Source organism: Lissotriton helveticus, chromosome 3_1, assembly GCF_964261635.1.
Source record: "Lissotriton helveticus chromosome 3_1, aLisHel1.1, whole genome shotgun sequence".
NCBI lineage: Eukaryota > Metazoa > Chordata > Amphibia > Caudata > Salamandridae > Lissotriton > Lissotriton helveticus.
In genome coordinates, this window is record NC_136061.1 from 1866998448 (window position 1) to 1867018006 (window position 19559).

At 39.4% G+C, this 19559-nt stretch overlaps 1 protein-coding gene across 3 annotated transcripts in view; it reads right to left on the minus strand.

Annotated features, from left to right (window-relative positions):
* LOC144823924 (uncharacterized) overlaps positions 1-19559 on the minus strand; it is a 523537-nt gene that overhangs the window by 214322 nt on the left and 289656 nt on the right. For all 3 annotated transcript variants that reach the window (XM_078682843.1, XM_078682842.1, XM_078682844.1), the window contains one exon: positions 3779-3862. The gene's annotated coding sequence lies outside the window, so the exon portion shown is untranslated. The remainder of the gene's footprint in view (positions 1-3778; positions 3863-19559) is intronic.

Consider the following 19559-nt stretch of genomic DNA (forward strand, 5'->3'; position numbering starts at 1 on the left):
GCGGTGTTGAGCAGGGTGGTGAATTCCTGGCCGATCTTTTGGTTTCTGAGATTGAAGATGTGGTCCGGGCACGGGTTTGTGGGAGCTTCTGGATGGATGAACTTCATGGTGGAGGTGGTGTCCCGAGTAGAGAGGAGGTTCCAGGTGGTCAGTATGTGGCTTGTGTCGGTTGTGGTGGTGGCTTATCTGTCAAGGAAGTCCGTAGGTGTAGGTTGGGGTCCGAAATTTGTGTATGTTTTCAATCTTGTCCCGGAAGAAGTCGGTGAAGTTGTCACACAGTTCTTGTGAGGGTGTGATGTTATTTTCACTGGAATCAGTTTCCGAATTTCTTATCGATTTTGAAGAGTTCCTTGGGGTTGTTGGCATTTCCATTCTACATGCAATGCTGCTGCCTTAAACACTAGGATAAACTGTAACAATGTGCTGGAGAGGAGGAACTGGCACTACGGTAGCTAAATCAATATTGCTTTACTCGCACAACAATATTGGGACAGGATCAAAGGTCATGGATAGGGCAGGCAGTAACTACCCCTTCCATTTGCTACCTTAAACTCTTTTTGCCCAGGCCTCGAGCACTATGCCTGTGAAAACAGCAATTAGAATCTGTAAGGGAAATAACCTCACAATGGCCCACATGCATCAAGCATTTTTGCAGTCGCAAACGGTGCGATTCCTTAAAATCGGCCGTTTGCGAATGCAAAAGTGCTTGTTGGGATGCATCATGCCATTTTAGAAGTCGCATCTTTTTTACGATTTCTAAAATTGCGTTAGCATTTAAGAAATCGCAATTGTGCGATTTCTTAAATGCTATGCATCATTATAGAAAAATATGCGTTTTTTAAAATTGGAAGTGCAAATTACCACGAAGTTCAACTTCGTGGTAAATTGCGAAATTGATTAAAAATGCACAAAAATGCATTTTTTAAACTGTAAAGTTACACACACACATGTCCTTAGGACATGTGTGTATGTAACTTATGCTGAAAAGTACATTTCAGGGGTGCATGGGGGGGTCCTTTGGACCCCCCCCTGCACCCATGAAATTTTCTAAGTGCCACTCGCAATTTCCATTGACTCCTATGGGCCTTTTGGCCCATAGGAATCAATGGGAATTGCGAAAATTAAGTTAAGAAATCGGTATTTCTTTGGGATTCGGTAAAAATTGCGATTTTTACCGAATCCCACAAGAATACCGAAAATATTGATGCATATCATTTTGCATTTCTTAATTTGCGATTCCTTATTTTTCGCAAATTAAGAAATGCAAAAAGACACAATGATGCATGTGGGCCAATGTGTGCGTAACTTTTGACAATAAAATAAGTCTTACAAATCATGTTTTCACAGACACATTTGGGAAAAAGAGAACAACAGCTAGAGAAATGACCTATTTTGGCATCATCAATTAGTGTGTACAATGTGTCGGGCCTCAGTGGTTATCTACTGAGGTGCAAGAGCCCTGGACAATATTAGCCATGTACTAACGAAACAGCCTGGGGCAATAAAGAGATGCGGGGCGAGGTGTACCCTTGGGTACATATGATAAGGTAGTCTGAATGGTAGCCTAAATCAAACATTAAATCCTTTCTATTAGCTGTGCCCTCCACACAGTCGCTAAAAGATTACACACCCTTTGCGTGTTATGAGTTCAGCCACACTCATTCCCAAACAGTATGCAAAACATGCCTTTGCCTGTGAAGAGCTCACACTCATCTTAACCTCAACTCATACTCATCTTGCATCACTGATTCTCACAACCTACCCCTCACCTCCTCAACTTTTTTTTAAAATTAGTTTTCAAACAAAGTCAGACATCAGTGTACACCGGGGCGGCTCCTTCGCAAAGGCGGTGGAGCGTCGCCCCACTGCTCTTTGAGCAGCCCCACTGCTCTTTGAGCAGGAAAAATAAAATGATTATAACAAAGTTATTATCATTTTATTTTTTGCAGGTTCGGGGCTGGGTTAGGGCAGGGCAGAGATGGAGGCACAGGGGGAGGAGTGATTTGCACACTCCAAGTGAGCATGACTGGTCCGGCCAATGAGTCATGTGCACTTAGCATGTTTCCCACCAGGCTGCATTACACAGCCTGGTAGGGAACATGCCCAGGCCCCCAGTTCCCATCTGAGTGCCGATCCAGGGCAATCAGACCAATAACAGCTCTGCATTGCAGCATTGTGATTGGCTTAGGGGTGCCTGGGTGCTTCCTGGTTCACGAGAAACTGAGGAGAGACGCGGCAGGCGGGCGAGGAAAGTGGTATTTTATTTTACTTTATTACTTTGTACCCCCCCTCCATCCTCATTCCCTGCTAACCACTACTGGTGGAAACATCATACATCGGTACAGAATAATCGTATTACTATAGGTTCATAGATACAGGATGAAATGTTCCGTACTGCGTAACATGTCTAAAGTAACAAAGTGATGAGGAAAGGAGATAGAGAAATTACTCAGCCACTGCAATTTGTGTGTTAGGGAAGCATGCATGGCTACTGCCTGCACTGTGCCTGGCTCCTTTTTTTAGGGAAGCATGCGCTGCTGCAGCCTGGGCTGTACCAGTCTCTCTATGTTTGGGCAGCAAGCGCAGCGGCTGCCTGTGCTGTGCCTGTCTCTCTGTGTTAAGGAAGCATGCCTGCTGTGGCCCTGCCTGAACCTGTGGTGCATGCATTAGTGAAGATCTGTAGACATCTTTTCACTTTTTAACTATGCAAAAGCCAAAACAATAGGCTCTTCCAATGCTGGTATTCTGCAAGGAATGACAACAGATGCCTCTGGCATAATTACAGTTCAACCACAGAGTACTGCTCACCGAAGGGATATGGTATATCAGTGACTCAGAGCGAGTGCGGGGGCGTTCGTTCTCGCGTCATCATGAAGCCACTTAAAGTGTCACGAGAACAATAGCTGTCCCCGTTTTACAGCGTGGCTGGGTGTCATCTTCCCTCCAGCACATTCATATTCAAGTAGAGAGGAATGAGGAGGCACTTTACATCACTAATGGGCTATAGAGCAGCAGGGGGTCTGTACGTGACGTCACAGCATCCGCGTGCTGGACTGCCTCACCTCCCATGCTGGGATTACAGACAAGAGTTATGACTTGTTAACACTTGAGATGAACATGGTATGCTTCAGATGGATGAAAAACGTGTCTAATCAAAATGTCATGCAACCTTTCTGCTTGCTGACCTGGGTGGCATGCCCCTCCCCTGCTGCAGTGGGACCATATTTGATGCTGTTAAGAGTAATATAGCTGTTCTTTTTTTGGAGGGTGCAGCTTTTGGGACATTCTAAAGCCCACAGCACTGGGTTGGGATCTGTGAACTTGTCGCCAGAGTCAACTGAGTTTGACTCACTCCTGATACTCACCATTTTTCACTGGAACATGTGAGTGCTGAGTATCTCCATGTCTCCCCCCCCCATGCCACCGCCTCCCAAAGCGTTGTGGAAGGGAATTAAGAGAACATCTCAAAACAACAAAATTCTTGATAGATAGCTTTGCAGGAGCCATTCAGAGGCAGCTGTGCTCCTGTAGGCTAAAAATACTCCTCGCTGTGAGCTATGGTGCATGAACCTCCATCTTGAGTAGACAGCAACACTCAAAATGGAATGTCTCGGCATGCTACATGAAGAGAGGCTATGCCCTAGCTCTTGGGTAATGTTCCCTCCACTTTCGCTCCATCGCATGACAACAGGAAGAACACAAGCATAGATGAGTACTGCTGTAGCACAGTACACCTTGTAGAAACACTGATATGCTCTTAACTAGCCACATAAATTACCTGAATCTATTGCAGTCCATAAGAGAGCCAGGTGGCAGCTTCTGACCGAGGATCCACAGCTTATCTACAGTGCCTTTGTATTATCTGCAATGAAGAGCGATATATGTGTGAGGTTTTAAAGTGCCTCCTTCCGAAGCGAGTTACAGTCAAACAGATAATTCAGCTGCAATATAAATCTTCAATAGCACATGCCAGTTTACACCATTCTTGCGTCTGCACTTGACGAATGCCATTTCAACACATATAATCCCTCCCTGCAGGATATCTTTGCTTGAGCCAGTCTCTCAGTGCCCTTATACTAGGGCTACCGGATGAGTCCATGTCCTCAGGGACAATGGTACCCTGCACTGGGCTTTCATTTAACAGCCTGATGCATCCTGAAAGCTGTACTCCTGGTGCACCTCAATTGAACCGCCTGGAATAACTATCTGGGTCACATTGGCTTATAGAAGATAGACTGGACTGGATTTAGGTGCCCTTGATGCCATGGAGCTAGCTGGTAAACGTACACTGTCCACGCAGCTCAGCGTCCACAGTGATACTGTGAGCAATAATCATCCAGACCCATCTTCTGTTTGTCCATCACTTGAGCACTTGAATCGTACACCATGGAAACTACAAGAATATATGACAAGACATGCAGGGTCACATCTTAAAATCATGCAAATCAACATCCATGCACTAATCTCTGGCAATACGTATCTCAGTCAGCGCCATCTCTCAGTAGCAGCTTGGAAGGCCAGAAAAGTGGAAAATCAGAACATAAAGGATTATAGAAGGCACGCTACGAAAAGTGAGCTTTTAACATCAAGGGGTTTAAAGTGACATCACACATAAATGCAAGGCTTGCGTGGTCTATGATGTGATAGACAACAACGTCTTATGATATTTATGTCTACGATGTCCCTTGGACCCCTGTTATTAAGAGCTACGCCATTTACAATTGTCTTATTGCATAGGGCCCTGCCTGTAGGAGGACCCAAGGACCAGAGTCCGCACAGGAGTTGGCCTTCCTCGTGCCAGCCTCTAGACTTGTTTTCCAACCAATTCTAAAACTGCAAAAACTTCAATGGCATTGTGCTGCCTTTCCCCAGCTAACTGGGGATGGTGAACCAGGGGTACCATTCTGGAGCCTACTCCAGGTCTCCTGAGACTGGAGGGAGGCAGCAGATCAGCTCCCAGGATTGTGTTGCTTCAGAGCCTATTATTTCAATGCCCAGTCTTACAAACAGTGAAAAAAGAAGCATATTCTTTACTGGTCTAATGTCAGAGCAGCGAACAACTGGGCTTCTAATCAGCTAGCGTTGAGGACGGGTTCCTTTGTAATAAAAACAACAATGCAAGGGTATCCATGGGGATAATTAGAATCCATCCGCCTTACTCACTGATGGAGTTCAAATGCAATCATAAGTCAACAGAAAACTCCAATGGTTCTATCAGAACTCATCTGTCTGACTTGGGGTGGTGTGAACAGAGTGCTTTGGCAAGTATCGTATCTCGTGTATCCATATACACAACAGCAAAAAAGATAAATGTTAATTTAAACAAAACCAACCAAACAAAGTTAGTTTACAGATGCGGCCAGGCATTATTATTCCATGTCAGTATATGATGGTGGACACTGAGGTTTACGTTAAGTCAGTAAGTATTAAATAACTCTGAAAATTCAGCACTGAGGAGCAAGCATGATGGTTGACTTCAAGTTACATAATAATAACCACAGGGAATGGCTCCAGCAGGATGCCATACAAATATTGTTCTGTTCCCCTGAGGGCATGGTCTACTACCCACCAATCCTGTCTAGGTCCATTGTGGTCACCACTTACCTGTCCCATTCCACTACCACTTGAGTTAGTAATTAGATCAATAGCCTTCTGCATGGATGAGATATCTCTTAATAGGGTTGGATGCACGAATCTTCCCCCGTTTAGGTTCTCACATATTCTACTATACTACACTAAAGCACTTAATAACCCAAACAAGCCACAAAACGCTCCACTTTTCGTCAGTTCCTGGATGCCCTTTCAGATGTTTATGATTGAAAGGGTTTCAAATGAGGTAAAACTTGAATGAGAGATGTTGACTGAGGTGCGTGAGGTTTACAGATATGTTGCAAAAATGGCTTTGTTGCAGAGAGCTTGAGAGAAGAGGTGCCGCTTCTGCATTTGGTGTGTGTTTGTGTCTGTGTGTTGTTTCAAGGTTGCCATTGTTTTCTCTCAAGAAGTTCACTGGTGTGAGTGAATCACCTTACATAAGAGGAAGGTGTGACTTTCTTCTGTGCCATGTGCTCTTACTTCCCTACTTGCTTTAGAAATGTATGACTTTTTCTGAGCTAGTTTTTGAGTTGGAATCCACACCTAGCTCCATACTAAACCCGTTTTTTGGCTACTATCTTAGGGAAGAACCTCGTGAATCTAGCTGCAACTGCTGTCAGGAAGTTCCAAATAGCAGAACTTGATGGCTCAACCCCAATGTATATAAGCAGACCCGCACAACAGACATTAATCCTTCAAATGCTTAATACTCGGTAAAGCACACCTTTCTGATCAAGCCACCTTCTTTTAGAACTATGCCGGGTCAGGGGACAGCATTTAACTGTTAAGATCACCTGTTCTATATGTTAAACTTCGTCAGCCACTTTGGCTATTACCCCATCACCACCATCTGCATTTTGGAAAGCCACTATGAATTAACTCTTTGCAGAGTTGTCCTCAAAAGAGAAGTAGTAACTCTCAAGCATTTCGAATGGGTTTGCTCTTCAGAATAATAATTATATCTGGTAGCAGCTTAACTACAATTGTTTTGTTTATCAACAACTGTACACTTTGTAGGTCTTTACATTTGCACCTGAACAGTCCTAGAGTACATCGTTCAATATTGTATTAAATCTTTTTAAATGCCTCCATTGTATCTTTAGGATCTGGGAACCACATGAGTGGCAGGGGTTGGGTATGTTTGTGAGTGCCTGTTGGCTTGGGATGGAGCAGTTTCTGTCTGCCACCTCAGAACACCATACCTAAGCTGTCTCTTCTGCCTTTTCTATGTCTCCTCTTGGATGTATGACGTTACATCGCGAACTTTTACAACGCATACCGTTACAACGCAATTTTTACAACGCAGATGCATTTACAACGAATGCTTTTACAACGCATGCCATTACATAGCAGATGCTATTACAACGCATGCCATTACAACGTAAGTATAGGTAAGTATATTATTTAAAAAAAAAATGTAATTTATTAAAATTTAATTAATTTAATACATTAAATTATTTTTTAATAATTAATTTGTAAATATATATATACTTTAAAAAATAGTTTATTTAAAAAAAAACAATTATTATTAAAGAACTAATATTAAAAAATAATAAAATTATTAAAATTAATTATTAAAATTATTTAAAATTATTTATTTAAAAACTGAACCCTTAAAATACCCGTTACCCTGAACCCTTAAAATACCCATGTACCCCATAACCCATACCTAGCCCTGAAACCTAAAAATACCCCTGTACCCCAAAACCCAAACCTAGCCCTGAAACTAAAAATACCCCTGTACCCCAAAACCCATACCTAGCCCTGAAACCTAAAAATACCCCTGTATCCCAAAACCCAAACCTAGCCCTGAAACCTAAAAATACCCCTGTACCCCAAAACCCAAACCTAGCCCTGAAACCTAAAAATACCCCTGTACCCCAAAACCCAAACCTAGCCCTGAAACCTAAAAATACCCCTGTACCCCAAAACCCAAACCTAACCCTGAAACCTAAAAATACCCCTGTACCCCAAAACCCAAACCTAGCCCTGAAACCTAAAAATACCCCTGTACCCCAAAACCCAAACCTAGCCCTGAAACCTAAAAATACCCCTGTACCCCAAAACCCAAACCTAACCCTGAAACCTAAAAATACCCCTGTACCCCAAAACCCAAACCTAGCCCTGAAACCTAAAAATACCCCTGTACCCCAAAACCCAAACCTAGCCCTGAAACCTAAAAATACCCCTGTACCCCAAAACCCAAACCTAACCCTGAAACCTAAAAATACCCCTGTACCCCAAAACCCAAACCTAACCCTGAAACCTAAAAATACCCCTGTACCCCAAAACCCAAACCTAACCCTGAAACCTAAAAATACCCCTGTACCCCAAAACCCATACCTTACCCTGAAACCTAAAAATACCCCTGTACCCCAAAACCCATACCTAGCCCTGAAACCTAAAAATACCCCTGTACCCCAAAACCCAAACCTAGCCCTGAAACCTAAAAATACCCCTGTACCCCATAACCCAAAACTAAATATATACTATTACTTAAATTAATTTATTTAATTTACATTTAAAAAAAATGATATAAAAAAATAACATACTTACCAATACTTACGTTGTAATGGCATGCGTTGTAATAGCATCTGCTATGTAATGTCATGCTTTCTAAAGGTATGCGTTGTAATGGATCCTGCGTTGTAATGGTGTGCGTTGTAACGGTGTGCGTTGTAATAGTTGCGTTGTAAGGGTTGTTTCCCCTCCTCTTGGATGTTCTCTGCCCAGTCACTTTAGACCAAGCCCCCCTTAGCTGTAGGGACCTGGACTGACCAATAAAGACACGTTCCCGGTCTATCTAAGCGTTTGGAAACACAAGGTCTAACCCTGCCCATCTCACATCTATTTCAAAATGCTAGGGTCTTTTTTTTTTTTTTTTTTTTTTTTAAAGCGCACAATCACCCGGTAGGGTCTCTAGGCGCTGGGGGCCGTCGGGAAGATTAAGCGAGCTATTGCCCAGAGTCGCATGGTGCTGGGCTAACCTGCCGCCGGAGCCGGGGATCGAACCCTGATCCCCAGATTCCAGCGTCAGTCGCCCTGGCCGCGGCGCCACCTGGAGGACTATGTAAATTGTCTTTATCTACAAACATCGGAAGACCATGAGATTCGGCCAGCATGGATCTAATATGGCTACCATCTCCATCTCGAACACACTTTGTGGGGAAAAAGGAGACCAGTGCTATTTCATTAGACGAGAAGGACTAGCCACATTCTAAACCCTGGACCACCCACCGAGCTGAACAATAGCCACTGAGAGGCAGAGATGGGTTTCTAGTGGAAACCGTCAATGTCTGATACTCTTGTGTCTGATTCATCCTCAAAGGTTCACTTCTTCCTGTAGACTCTTCACCTCGCAGAGATTACCAGTTAAAAGTAAATTAATGAGAACTGTTTCCATGCCACATTCAAGGCTTAGTTCTCACCGCCAGCATATCACGTACTCACAGGCACCCAAATGTAGGGGTCATATCTCTTCCTAGTTCTGCTTTTACTTCTGTGTTTGGACTGTGGACACTGCAAGAACAGGCACAATTAATGCACACAAAAAGGGGATAAAAACACCTAACTGTGGACTGCTCCATCATAAATATAAGCCATTTTAGAGAAACTGCTGAAATTTGTAGATTATCCTCAGTAGCACATCTACCATCAGCGGACGCCACCACACAAGGTACCACATTTGTCTTGAACTCAAGACATTTACTACAGAATGGTGCAGCAAAAACTATTACGGAATACGCTGCCGAACAAGATTAGGTTTAATTCTCTCAGGGAAAAGCGTTGCCTCGCCAGTTTCACCGTATCTTATGAGAACCGTATTTATGGGTCTTGCCATTCGATGTCTTTGTTTTTCCATTGCCTCATCAACACCGTTTCCCCAAAGTCAGCCAAGACTTTCTTTTCGCCTTTTGACCATACTTTGTTGTAATTATTTATTTTTTCTTTCTAACTTCAAGCTCTGGTTATTCCATATAATGTGCTTAGACTGTATTACATTTAGTGCGTATTCCCCAGGATTCTAAAGGAAGATTTAAACTTCAGACACACAACCAAAGGAGATTTATAGCTTGGCGACTGTGAAAACCTAATCATGTATTCCTATTGCTTTAACATTAATGTCCATCTACACCTGTATATCACAATGGGTTTTGATGTATTTTATAATCCGATGTGGATGCCGTTTTGTTATCAATCTGAAGTGTTCATATGCCTCAATACGCCTACAACATTTCATGACTCTAGTAGGCATACAATCCAATTTTATTTGCACATTTCCTACATCATGTCATAAAGCGTAGCCTCGCTTTCCATGTTGGCAACCAGAAGTATGATTTTAACATGTAATGAATTCATCAGCGTGCTTATTTCTTTGTATCTAAGTTTCAAGGATGTCTCACATTTTCTCCAAGAGAAGATCCTGCCACCCAGCCGCGGTCCGTGCAGGTAACAGACGTGGGGCAGTGGGGCCAGGTAAAGGGAGATTTCGAGGGACGATGCTGAGGGAAAATTAATTATTTATTTAACTTTCCCTCTGCATCGCCCCTCGAAATCCCCCCTTACCCGGCCCCACTGCTCCACTGTTGTTACCTGCGCGACCGCAGATGCTGCCACCTGCTCTTTAGTTTCACTGACTTAACTTTCTATCAGATGTTAGACTTGTATCTAAAAAAAGTGTAGAGAAACTGTCCAAAATTGCATGCATTTAAGCATTACATGCTCCAACTGACCTTTGTTTTTATTTATTTTATTTTATTTAATGCGATTTTATATAGCGCGAACATTACCCGATGGTGTCACAGAGCTGTACAAAAGAACCAGTTGCGTTACATAAGGACTTTGGATTACATGAGTTACATAATAGATATAAACAGGAGATAAAAAAATTGCAAATGTACAAGTGGAGCGAAAGGAGGGAAAAATTACAAATGTACAAGTTGTAAAGTCACTCAAGGAAGAGATACAAACAGATAAACTCTAAAATCGCATAGGAATGGTGAGCGAGACAATTGTCTCCTGATTATTCGCAGTGTTGCTTCCCATTTTTGTATTAAACACGTTAAACTTTGGGGGTTCTCGATTTGTTGGGTTTTATTTTAATAGTGACTTTAAAAAGCCTCTCTGCCCAGTTGATGTAAAACTAAACATTTCCTTGAATAATGAAGTTTACCATGCGGATCTGCAAGTGCCTCCTATGCATGGCATTTTTTTAAAACAGCAAAAATTCTCACAGCTCTGATCCATATTCACCCCATTTCAATTAAATGTCAAAATATCATAAACAGAAATATCATCTGACATAAATATTGTGTCCTAAAATATTTTCTATTAGTAACTCCAATGGTGTGATATATTTAACAATATTCTCACAAAACACCACCCTGTCTTAACACACTTTCAATGTGAACTGAGGACAGGGCAATACAAAAGGTTGTATCCATATTCAGACTCTCTAGAGCAGTGGTATAAACAGATATATTTCCACTATTTTGTTATCACAATTCCATTCAATTAAACAGATTTAGGTCTTTACAGAATGCTGCAGCAACATGACTGAGAGATGCAGGTTCGCTGAACAACCATACTCTGGAAAGGAGTAAAGGAAAGGGTAATTTTACGACTGTTGCACTTACTTGGAGGCATGCGCTACATCCAATGGAAATACCCAGACACTGTTGTACTTTACTGCATGCTCTTGGATTTAGCATTTTGTGTAAATTAATGGGGAATAACTGGAAGTGACTACTTAACCACTAGCTTTTCCACATGTACATGCATTTGATTCCTACCAGCCTTTTGTTGACGAGAACCATTTAAGGTAAGTCTGTGATATTATACAGTATTAGTGCATGTCTTTAACTGTGTTAATGGGAGAAAAGCATGGCAACTCAATCATGTTTCAGTCATTACCATGCTGCTCTAACTGAGCGTGGCAGTGTACTGTGTGTGCTACACCAAACATGGAAAAGTCCCCCATGACTTAAAGTGCAATTCCAAAACACAGGTCCAGGAGCACTCACCATCCTATAACTCACTCGAAATAACAAGACTTTAGCGAAAACACACACCTGATTGGCAAAGACTAAATCTGCCCTTTTTATGTCTTGACTAACAGATAGCACACGCTGTCTGCTTGTGAAATACCTACTGTGAACTTACAGTCAACTTAAGGCCCATCCATTGCTTATCATTGGTTGTCTTTATTGTCACTTTCATTAGCTTGCTCCTTATTCAATGAGTTGCCTTTCTCTTCTTGTGTTTGTCGCTCCAGTGGGCACAACTTTTTATTTGATGACTTGCATTCTTCAACTGCTCAAATTTAGGCAACTACTTTTTTCCTTTTCATTCATCACTCCATGAAAGTGCATGTGTTTTCTAACCATCTCCATCTTGTGCTATCCAGTCCCCTGAAATATCCCCACGCTCTGTATTGCTTCCCACCCTGGCAGCTTGTCAGTAAAAGCTCAGCAATTGGGATATGTTTGCTGGTATATGGCTGAAGATCATAATTTAATGGTTGTTTTTGCCTTTTTTCACACATTTGACATATTGTATTAAAGCACAAGCTTTGGCACACAAAGGCTTTTATGGTGCGAGAGAAAGGGCCATCTGCTGCACTCTCTCAGCGGGAGTCTGAGGCTGAAGGTGTACTTAGCATGGCATCTCCATAGGAGGTCCATAAATCTGCTCTCTGGGCTACTGCAGAAGACCAAATGTCCGATTCCTGTGGAATTTAAATTAAGCATTTCCATTTAAATTCTGACCGTTTCTTGATATTTTGTAATTCTGTTCAGAGTTTCCTAAGGGCAAAACATTTGAAAAATAAGCCATGCCATTTATAAAGATTGAAAACACTGAATTCCATATACAGATATGAGCTACTATAAGATATGTGTTGGCTTTTCTTCCAGCATTTTGAAATCATTGGGAAAAGCAACAGCTCTGCATGTGCATTAGATAGGCAAGACCTATTGGCATTGCCAGTGCTTGTTTATACGGCACAGACACATCCTTTCATCTCCCAGCCAAAGCAATTGTGCTCTCTGAGGTGAACTCCAGATTTGTGGAAATCTGGTTTGAGAAAAATGCAATGAAGTGGAGTAAAATTGAATTGGAAGCACTGGTAGACGAAAACATTTGCATTGAGTTAGGAAGAAGGACAGAATCCAGGCTTACTCCTCATTAGCAAAACGGAGGAACACTGCTGTCCTATGTTGTGCAGCCACTTCTGAGATTGCCTAATATTGCTACCACATTACAGCAATGTTGTAACGCAAAGTGATTAGACCCCACTAAGACTTCCATGCTCACAGATATTCGTAGGCCTGAGATTGTATGGGATCTCTCTGAAAAGTGGGGGCCCCTGCGCCCCAGGAGCTGCAGAGGCCTATGTTGTTTCCCTGGTATTAGGATACACGTGCCTCGCCCTGAAGTGCCTCGCCGTACACTTCGAACCGAAAGCTATTTATAAGCAGAGTTTTCCATTACTGAGGAAAATGGTGTCTTTATATTGAGTGTGGACGGGCCCTGGTTCAAAAATAGCACAAACTTTTATCTGTTTAAAATAAAAGCCATTACAAGGAAAGAGCCCCTCCACTACCCATGGGAACTTCGCTGCATGGACCGCAGCCGGCTGCATTTTCCGTGACATCATCACAATGTCCATCACGATTACGCTTCTGTGTTTCCTTGAAGTATGTGCGGAGAGCTATGTGCAGTGGAAAGGTTACATCATCCCATATCTGCCCTACTGAAGAGCCTGACCATATCTGGAGGTCAAAACTCTTCAAAATGTAGTCAAGTGCTTGGGTCAACATCGGGGCTCTCAAGTCTCAAGCATATCCTAGGTGGCACCAGGCTTCAGGTAATGGAGCTAGAAACAAGCAAGGAGGCAAGAGAATTAACATGCCATATAACCCTTTATGCAAGGAACTGCCATAACCCTTTATGCAGGGAACTGCCACATACAATGGGACAAATGATATAGACCAATGTTCTCTGCTCACAAACAGGGCTCAGTGGGCAAAGGGTTCCTGCCACAAATGACAGCACCCATACCACAGCCGACTTTTTTTTATAGGCAGGGTGATGTAAGCTTAGTTTAGAAAAATAAGAGAACTGGTCCTCAATGGGAAATTACCTGCAGATTAGTGTGACATATAGAACATGTGTATTACATAGTAGAGCTTACTCTGGGTGTACCTGTGTTCACACTGGCCTTTCTTGGTTTCTTAATGTTAACATATATGACTTGATTTCCCTTGTTGACTGGATACATGTTTCAAGCTATGTTTATTTCTACAGTATTTTAACATAACGTCCACTGTTTCTCTGATTTTGCACTTTATTTACTTAGTATCGTACCAGCATTCCGTTCTGGGTCAAGGTTGTACATTTGTTAACTAAAACATGAAAAATAAAGAGTGTTAACGCAATTCACAACCTATAATCTACCAAGCGATCCCAAGTGTGCTTGCGCTATCTGTAAGACGTCTACCTCTCCCCGTGACCAGACTGAACCCATCCACATGGCAGGGTAGACACTAAATGCACTGTGCCAGCCAGAGGCCATGCTACGGCACTGGGCACCAGGAGACTCGCGCACTTCTAATCACGAGAAGACGCGCGGGAGAGGTGTTAACAAGCATAGGTTCCACACGAATGGAGGCACTACTAGGTGCGACCCTTGAGAACAATCGAAAGGCGTTCATTGTGATGTGATTGTGGTAACTGGCTTCCCTTTAGTAGGATAATTACAGATAGTTAGGACACACATTATCTAATATACGTGCAACCAAGAGGTCAATTTAGGGCCGAACACAGAAGACATCTCTATACATTTGGCAGACTCTTTAGTCTCAATGTAAAATGGATAAATCATAGTTTTTACATTAACAGAGAAAGCATGTAAGTGGATGTTCAGCTGCGGAGTGGACAGTGCAAGGAGATACCTACATACATGGGGAGGACAATCAGTGCCATGGAACTGTAATCTATAGGCTAGGATGCTAGGAGGACCGATGATTGACCTTGCCTCATACATTACGAAGCAATATATCACTGATCAAGATGGCCTTGCTTCCTAAATATAAGTTCTAGTTTATACATATTTCTACCTCTCCAAATCTTGAGGATTATGAGACAGAGCTCTATGCCCTTATAACCACCATTGTTACTCTTACAGCCATCTACTTACAGAACACAATTTCAGCACTCCAGTCTCATTAAAATAATCCATTACAATTACTCAAGCTAATATCTCTGCTGATGACTTTGTACAATACTTACACTCTAAGATCCACAATGTTTGGAACAAACTCAACACAAAGCTCACACTCCTCACCCTTCCACCTAAGTAGGCCCATCCAATTACTGTGACCTACTTTCAAACCATATGTCGTTTTGGCTGTCTGTTTTTCACCTATTAAAACTGTTTCTAGCCACTTATCACTAACCACAAAGCTTCCAGTCTGCTGTTGTTCTCTTGATACTATCTTGTATTTAACAGAATCATTCTCTTTTTATTTATTAACAATCATCTCTTTTTGGTGTGATCTTGCTTCCACGCTCTTCACTCATCATAGATTGCTCTACTGGAAGTCTTACTCATTGTTTTCCTTACTTTGGTGCACCGCAAGTACTGGTCTGCATCCCCCAACTTAATTGCATTTGAGGTAGACGTCCACCCCATCTTCCTTAACATTTTCCCCCCATGGTATCGATGGCAGTGCGCTCCAGTGGCTCTCCATCTACCTATCCAACAGATCTTTTTCTCTCTAATGATTCTTGTCCCCGCACTCGTCCACATATCTTCCAGCTGTCTTTCCCCAAAGACTGCTCAATGGCCATCAATTCTTCTCACTAAACTCCTAATCCTGGTCAACATAATTTCCTCTTGGCTTCTCATATATCGATTACATTACATTTTTGTTGTCTTTTCCCTTTTTACACTTCGGCTACATATTAAAATCACAGTTACTGCAACTAGATACAATTTTCTCAGTATCATAAGGTTCTGTCACTTTCTCTTGTTCCAAATCACTAAGTCATTCAAACGTACTTGTCATCAACAAAGTGGACTAGGGTAATAATGTACTGAAGGATCCCCCATAATACGCCTTCTCCCCATTCACAAAGTGATCAATTTTGCGACTATTTGCCCTTCACTCTTGCTTAAAGCTACCCCATCGTAGCTCACTAAAGATAGGTAATCTTCGTATCTGCAATTCACCGGCTGTTCCCTAGCACGTGGGCTTTACTGCTCTTAACACTCACTCTCCCAAAACCTCTGGTCTGTCAACGGTACTCAGACAAAATATCGAAAATAAAATATCGTAAAGACAAAATATCGAAGTCAAAATATCGAAGGTAAAAAATATTGGGAAGCAAAAATATCGGATACAAAAATATCGTAATAGGTAAGTAAGTATAAATATCGATAATAATAATATCGTATGACAAAATATCGACAATACAAAATATCGTGTAGTAATGGAAAAAATAAATAGTATAGGAAAAAATATAATAATTGTACATAAAAAATTGATAAAAAGGTCTATATTAAAAAATTAAAATATATTTAATAATTTTTTTTTTTTTAAAACATATCTAGTTTTAGGAGCGGGTAATTGGGTTTATAGGGGATAAGGGTGGGGAGTGTATTAAAATGTATGTAAAAATACATAAAATAATAAAAAATATGAAAAAAAAGATTAAATTTAAAATAATATTTAAATTATTAATATTAATAAATAATAATAGATATCAAGTTTTAGGAGCGGGTTATTGGGTTTATAGGGGATAAGGGTGGGAAGTAATTTAAAAATAATTAATAAATTAATATATGTTTGTAATTTTTTTTATTAATAATTAATTGGTAAATAATTAATATTAATTAGTTAATTAATTAATATAATTTTGTACATTATTTTATATAATAATTAATTGGTAAATAATGAATATTAATTATTTAATTACTAATTATAATTTTGGACATAATTTTAAATAATAAATAATTGGTAATGAAATAATAATAATTAATTGGTAATTAATTAATATTAATTAGTTAATTAATTAATATAATTTTGTACATAAATTTAAATAATAATTAATTGGTAATTAATTATTAATAATTAGTTAATTCATTAATATAAATTTTTACATAATTTTAAATAATAATTAATTGGTAATTAATTAATATTAATTAGTTAATTATATTAATTAGCTTCATTTAGTTAAATATATATTTTTTACTTATTGTAAATTAATTTGGAAAAAATAATATTAATAATTAAATTTATTTATTTACAGCTAATGTGCTAATATATTTACTTTATTGTTATTGTTAATTAATAATTAATTTGTAATTACATAATAATAATTATTTTTGGGTAAAGGAGTATTGTTAGAGTTCAGGGTCAGTTTTCAGTTTTTGGGTAAAGGGGTATTTTTTGGGTTCAGGGTCAGTTTTCAGTTTTTGGGTAAAGGGGTATTTTTAGGGTTCTGGGTCAGTTTTGGGTTTTTGGGTAAAGGGGTATTTTTAGGGTTCAGGGTCAGTTTTCAGTTTTTGGGTAAAGGGGTATTTTTTGGGTTCAGGGTCAGTTTTTAGTTTTTGGGTAAAGGGGTATATATAGGGTTCAGGGTCAGTTTTCAGTTTTTGGGTACAGGGGTATTTTTGGGGTTCAGGGTCAGTTTTCAGTTTTTGGGTAAAGGGGTATTTTTAGGGTTCAGGGTCAGTTTTGGGTTTTTGGGTAAAGGGGTATTTTTAGGGTTCAGGGTCAGTTTTCAGTTTTTGGGTAAAGGGGTATTTTTTGGGTTCAGGGTCAGTTTTCAGTTTTTGGGTAAAGGGGTATTTTTAGGGTTCAGGGTCAGTTTTGGGTTTTTGGGTAAAGGGGTATTTTTTGGGTTCAGGGTCAGTTTTCTGTTTTTGGGTAAAGGGGTATTTTTAGGGTTCAGGGTCAGTTTTGGGTTTTTGGGTAAAGGGGTATTTTTAGGGTTCAGGGTCAGTTTTGGGTTTTTGGGTAAAGGGGTATTTTTTGGGTTCAGGGTCAGTTTTCTGTTTTTGGGTAAAGGGGTATTTTTAGGGTTCAGGGTCAGTTTGGGGTTTTTGGTTTAAGGGGTATTTTTAGGGTTCAGGGTCAGTTTTCAGTTTTTGGGTAAAGGGGTATTGTTTGGGTTCAGGGTCAGTTTTAATTTAATGTACGCTGGATTTGGTATAGTAATAATTAAATTATTAGAGTCCAACATATACTCACATTTAATATACAGTGCAAAATTTCTAATAAGATTGTTACATTATAGTAAGATAATGATACTAATTGTTCAACATGATTGTAGAAACATTATTTTTAATTATGTTTCACAAATAAAATGTTATTTCATAACAAAAATATTTTTATTACATTTGGTTTTATAAACATATTTTATAAACACAATGATAAGCAACTATACAGAAGCATTATTATTTTCATCCTTTTTGTAAAAAAAAGAAAATTATTTATTATCTCTTTTACATATTGTAATTTCAGAAAGAAATGTAGAAATAACAAAAGTATTTTTTCCACTTCATTTCAATACATCAAATATTCATTATATAATTCACACATTTTTTACACATTTTTCAATTATTATAATTTGTGACAATGTACTTATATTTCTAGACATTGTTAACATAAATATTATTCTTTTTTTAATATGTATTTATTACATTCATTTATATATTTGTTAATCAAATCATTGTAGGATTAAAGTAAATATTTCTTTACAATAATAGAAACTTAATGTTTATTTTTGCCTATTTAGTTAAGTATAGATATTATATTTTATACTTGGGACTATTTTATTGCATTTGGGTGCTTTATTTTGTAACCGGGTTAGGTCGTTTTGGGTTATTTGGAAGAAGGGCTGATCGCGGTTGGGAGACACTTCACGTCGCTTCAGGTAAGGTTTATTTTATATGTTTTATGTGTATTTTAATGATGTTTTGAGATTAGTGACCTTATATTTTGTGTTGTTGAATGTGAGGGAGTTATGTTTTAGATTTCGAAAACAGATAATTACTTATGGTATATACACGTAGTGTTAGTTAGTTAAATCATTATATATAGAGTGAATTTTAGTATTTTACGGTATATCTACAAGTGAAATCATCAATTTCAATATGTTTGTACCTAATTACTAGCTAATTAATGTGGGTGGGAATGTCTGTTTTCTATGTTTTTGTCATAGGTGTACGCTACATTGGAAGTTCCGTTTTTTTTAAAGGAAGTGTTTGTTTGTTTAATTCAACACTGCTTTACAAACACTTCTTTACATTTTTCGGTTTTGCTGGAGCGATTCTTTCTATTTTTCCAATTTTTCTGTTTTTAAATGGTTATTCGATGGCTCTGGACAACGTGGATGTCTTAATTTTGGAACAGTTGTATTTTTACATTTTTTTGGGGGTTAATTTTGCACTACCTGGATTACTTTGGTGGAGAAGGACGTTATTGGATTGACAACATGATTGATAAGTCCTTGCTTTCTTATTTTGTGTGGGTGGGTAATGTTATTTTTATTATGGAATTGTTTTTTACTTGTTATTTAGTTTTAATGTGTGCATATATTATAATAATATCTCTATATATTGCATACATTAAATACTTTAGAAGCTCACGTTACATATTTTTGCATACTTAGGTGATACTTTTAGTGTTTTATAACATTTTGGGAATTAATTAGAGTAGTGTTTTGGCAATGATGTTTAGGTATTCTATGCCTTTTATACTAGGGTAAAGTTTAACTTGTTCTTCCAGGTACTTGTGCATTTGTTTATTTTGCTTTGATGTTTTAGGGACAAGTTCAGTTACAGATTGGTCCATTCTAAATTCCTGGTAGCTCTGTTCTTTCTGTAGGCATTTAATGAAATGTTCTAGAGTTTGTTTGGTTCTGCCAGTTGATTGTACAAATGCATTGTGCCAACCTTC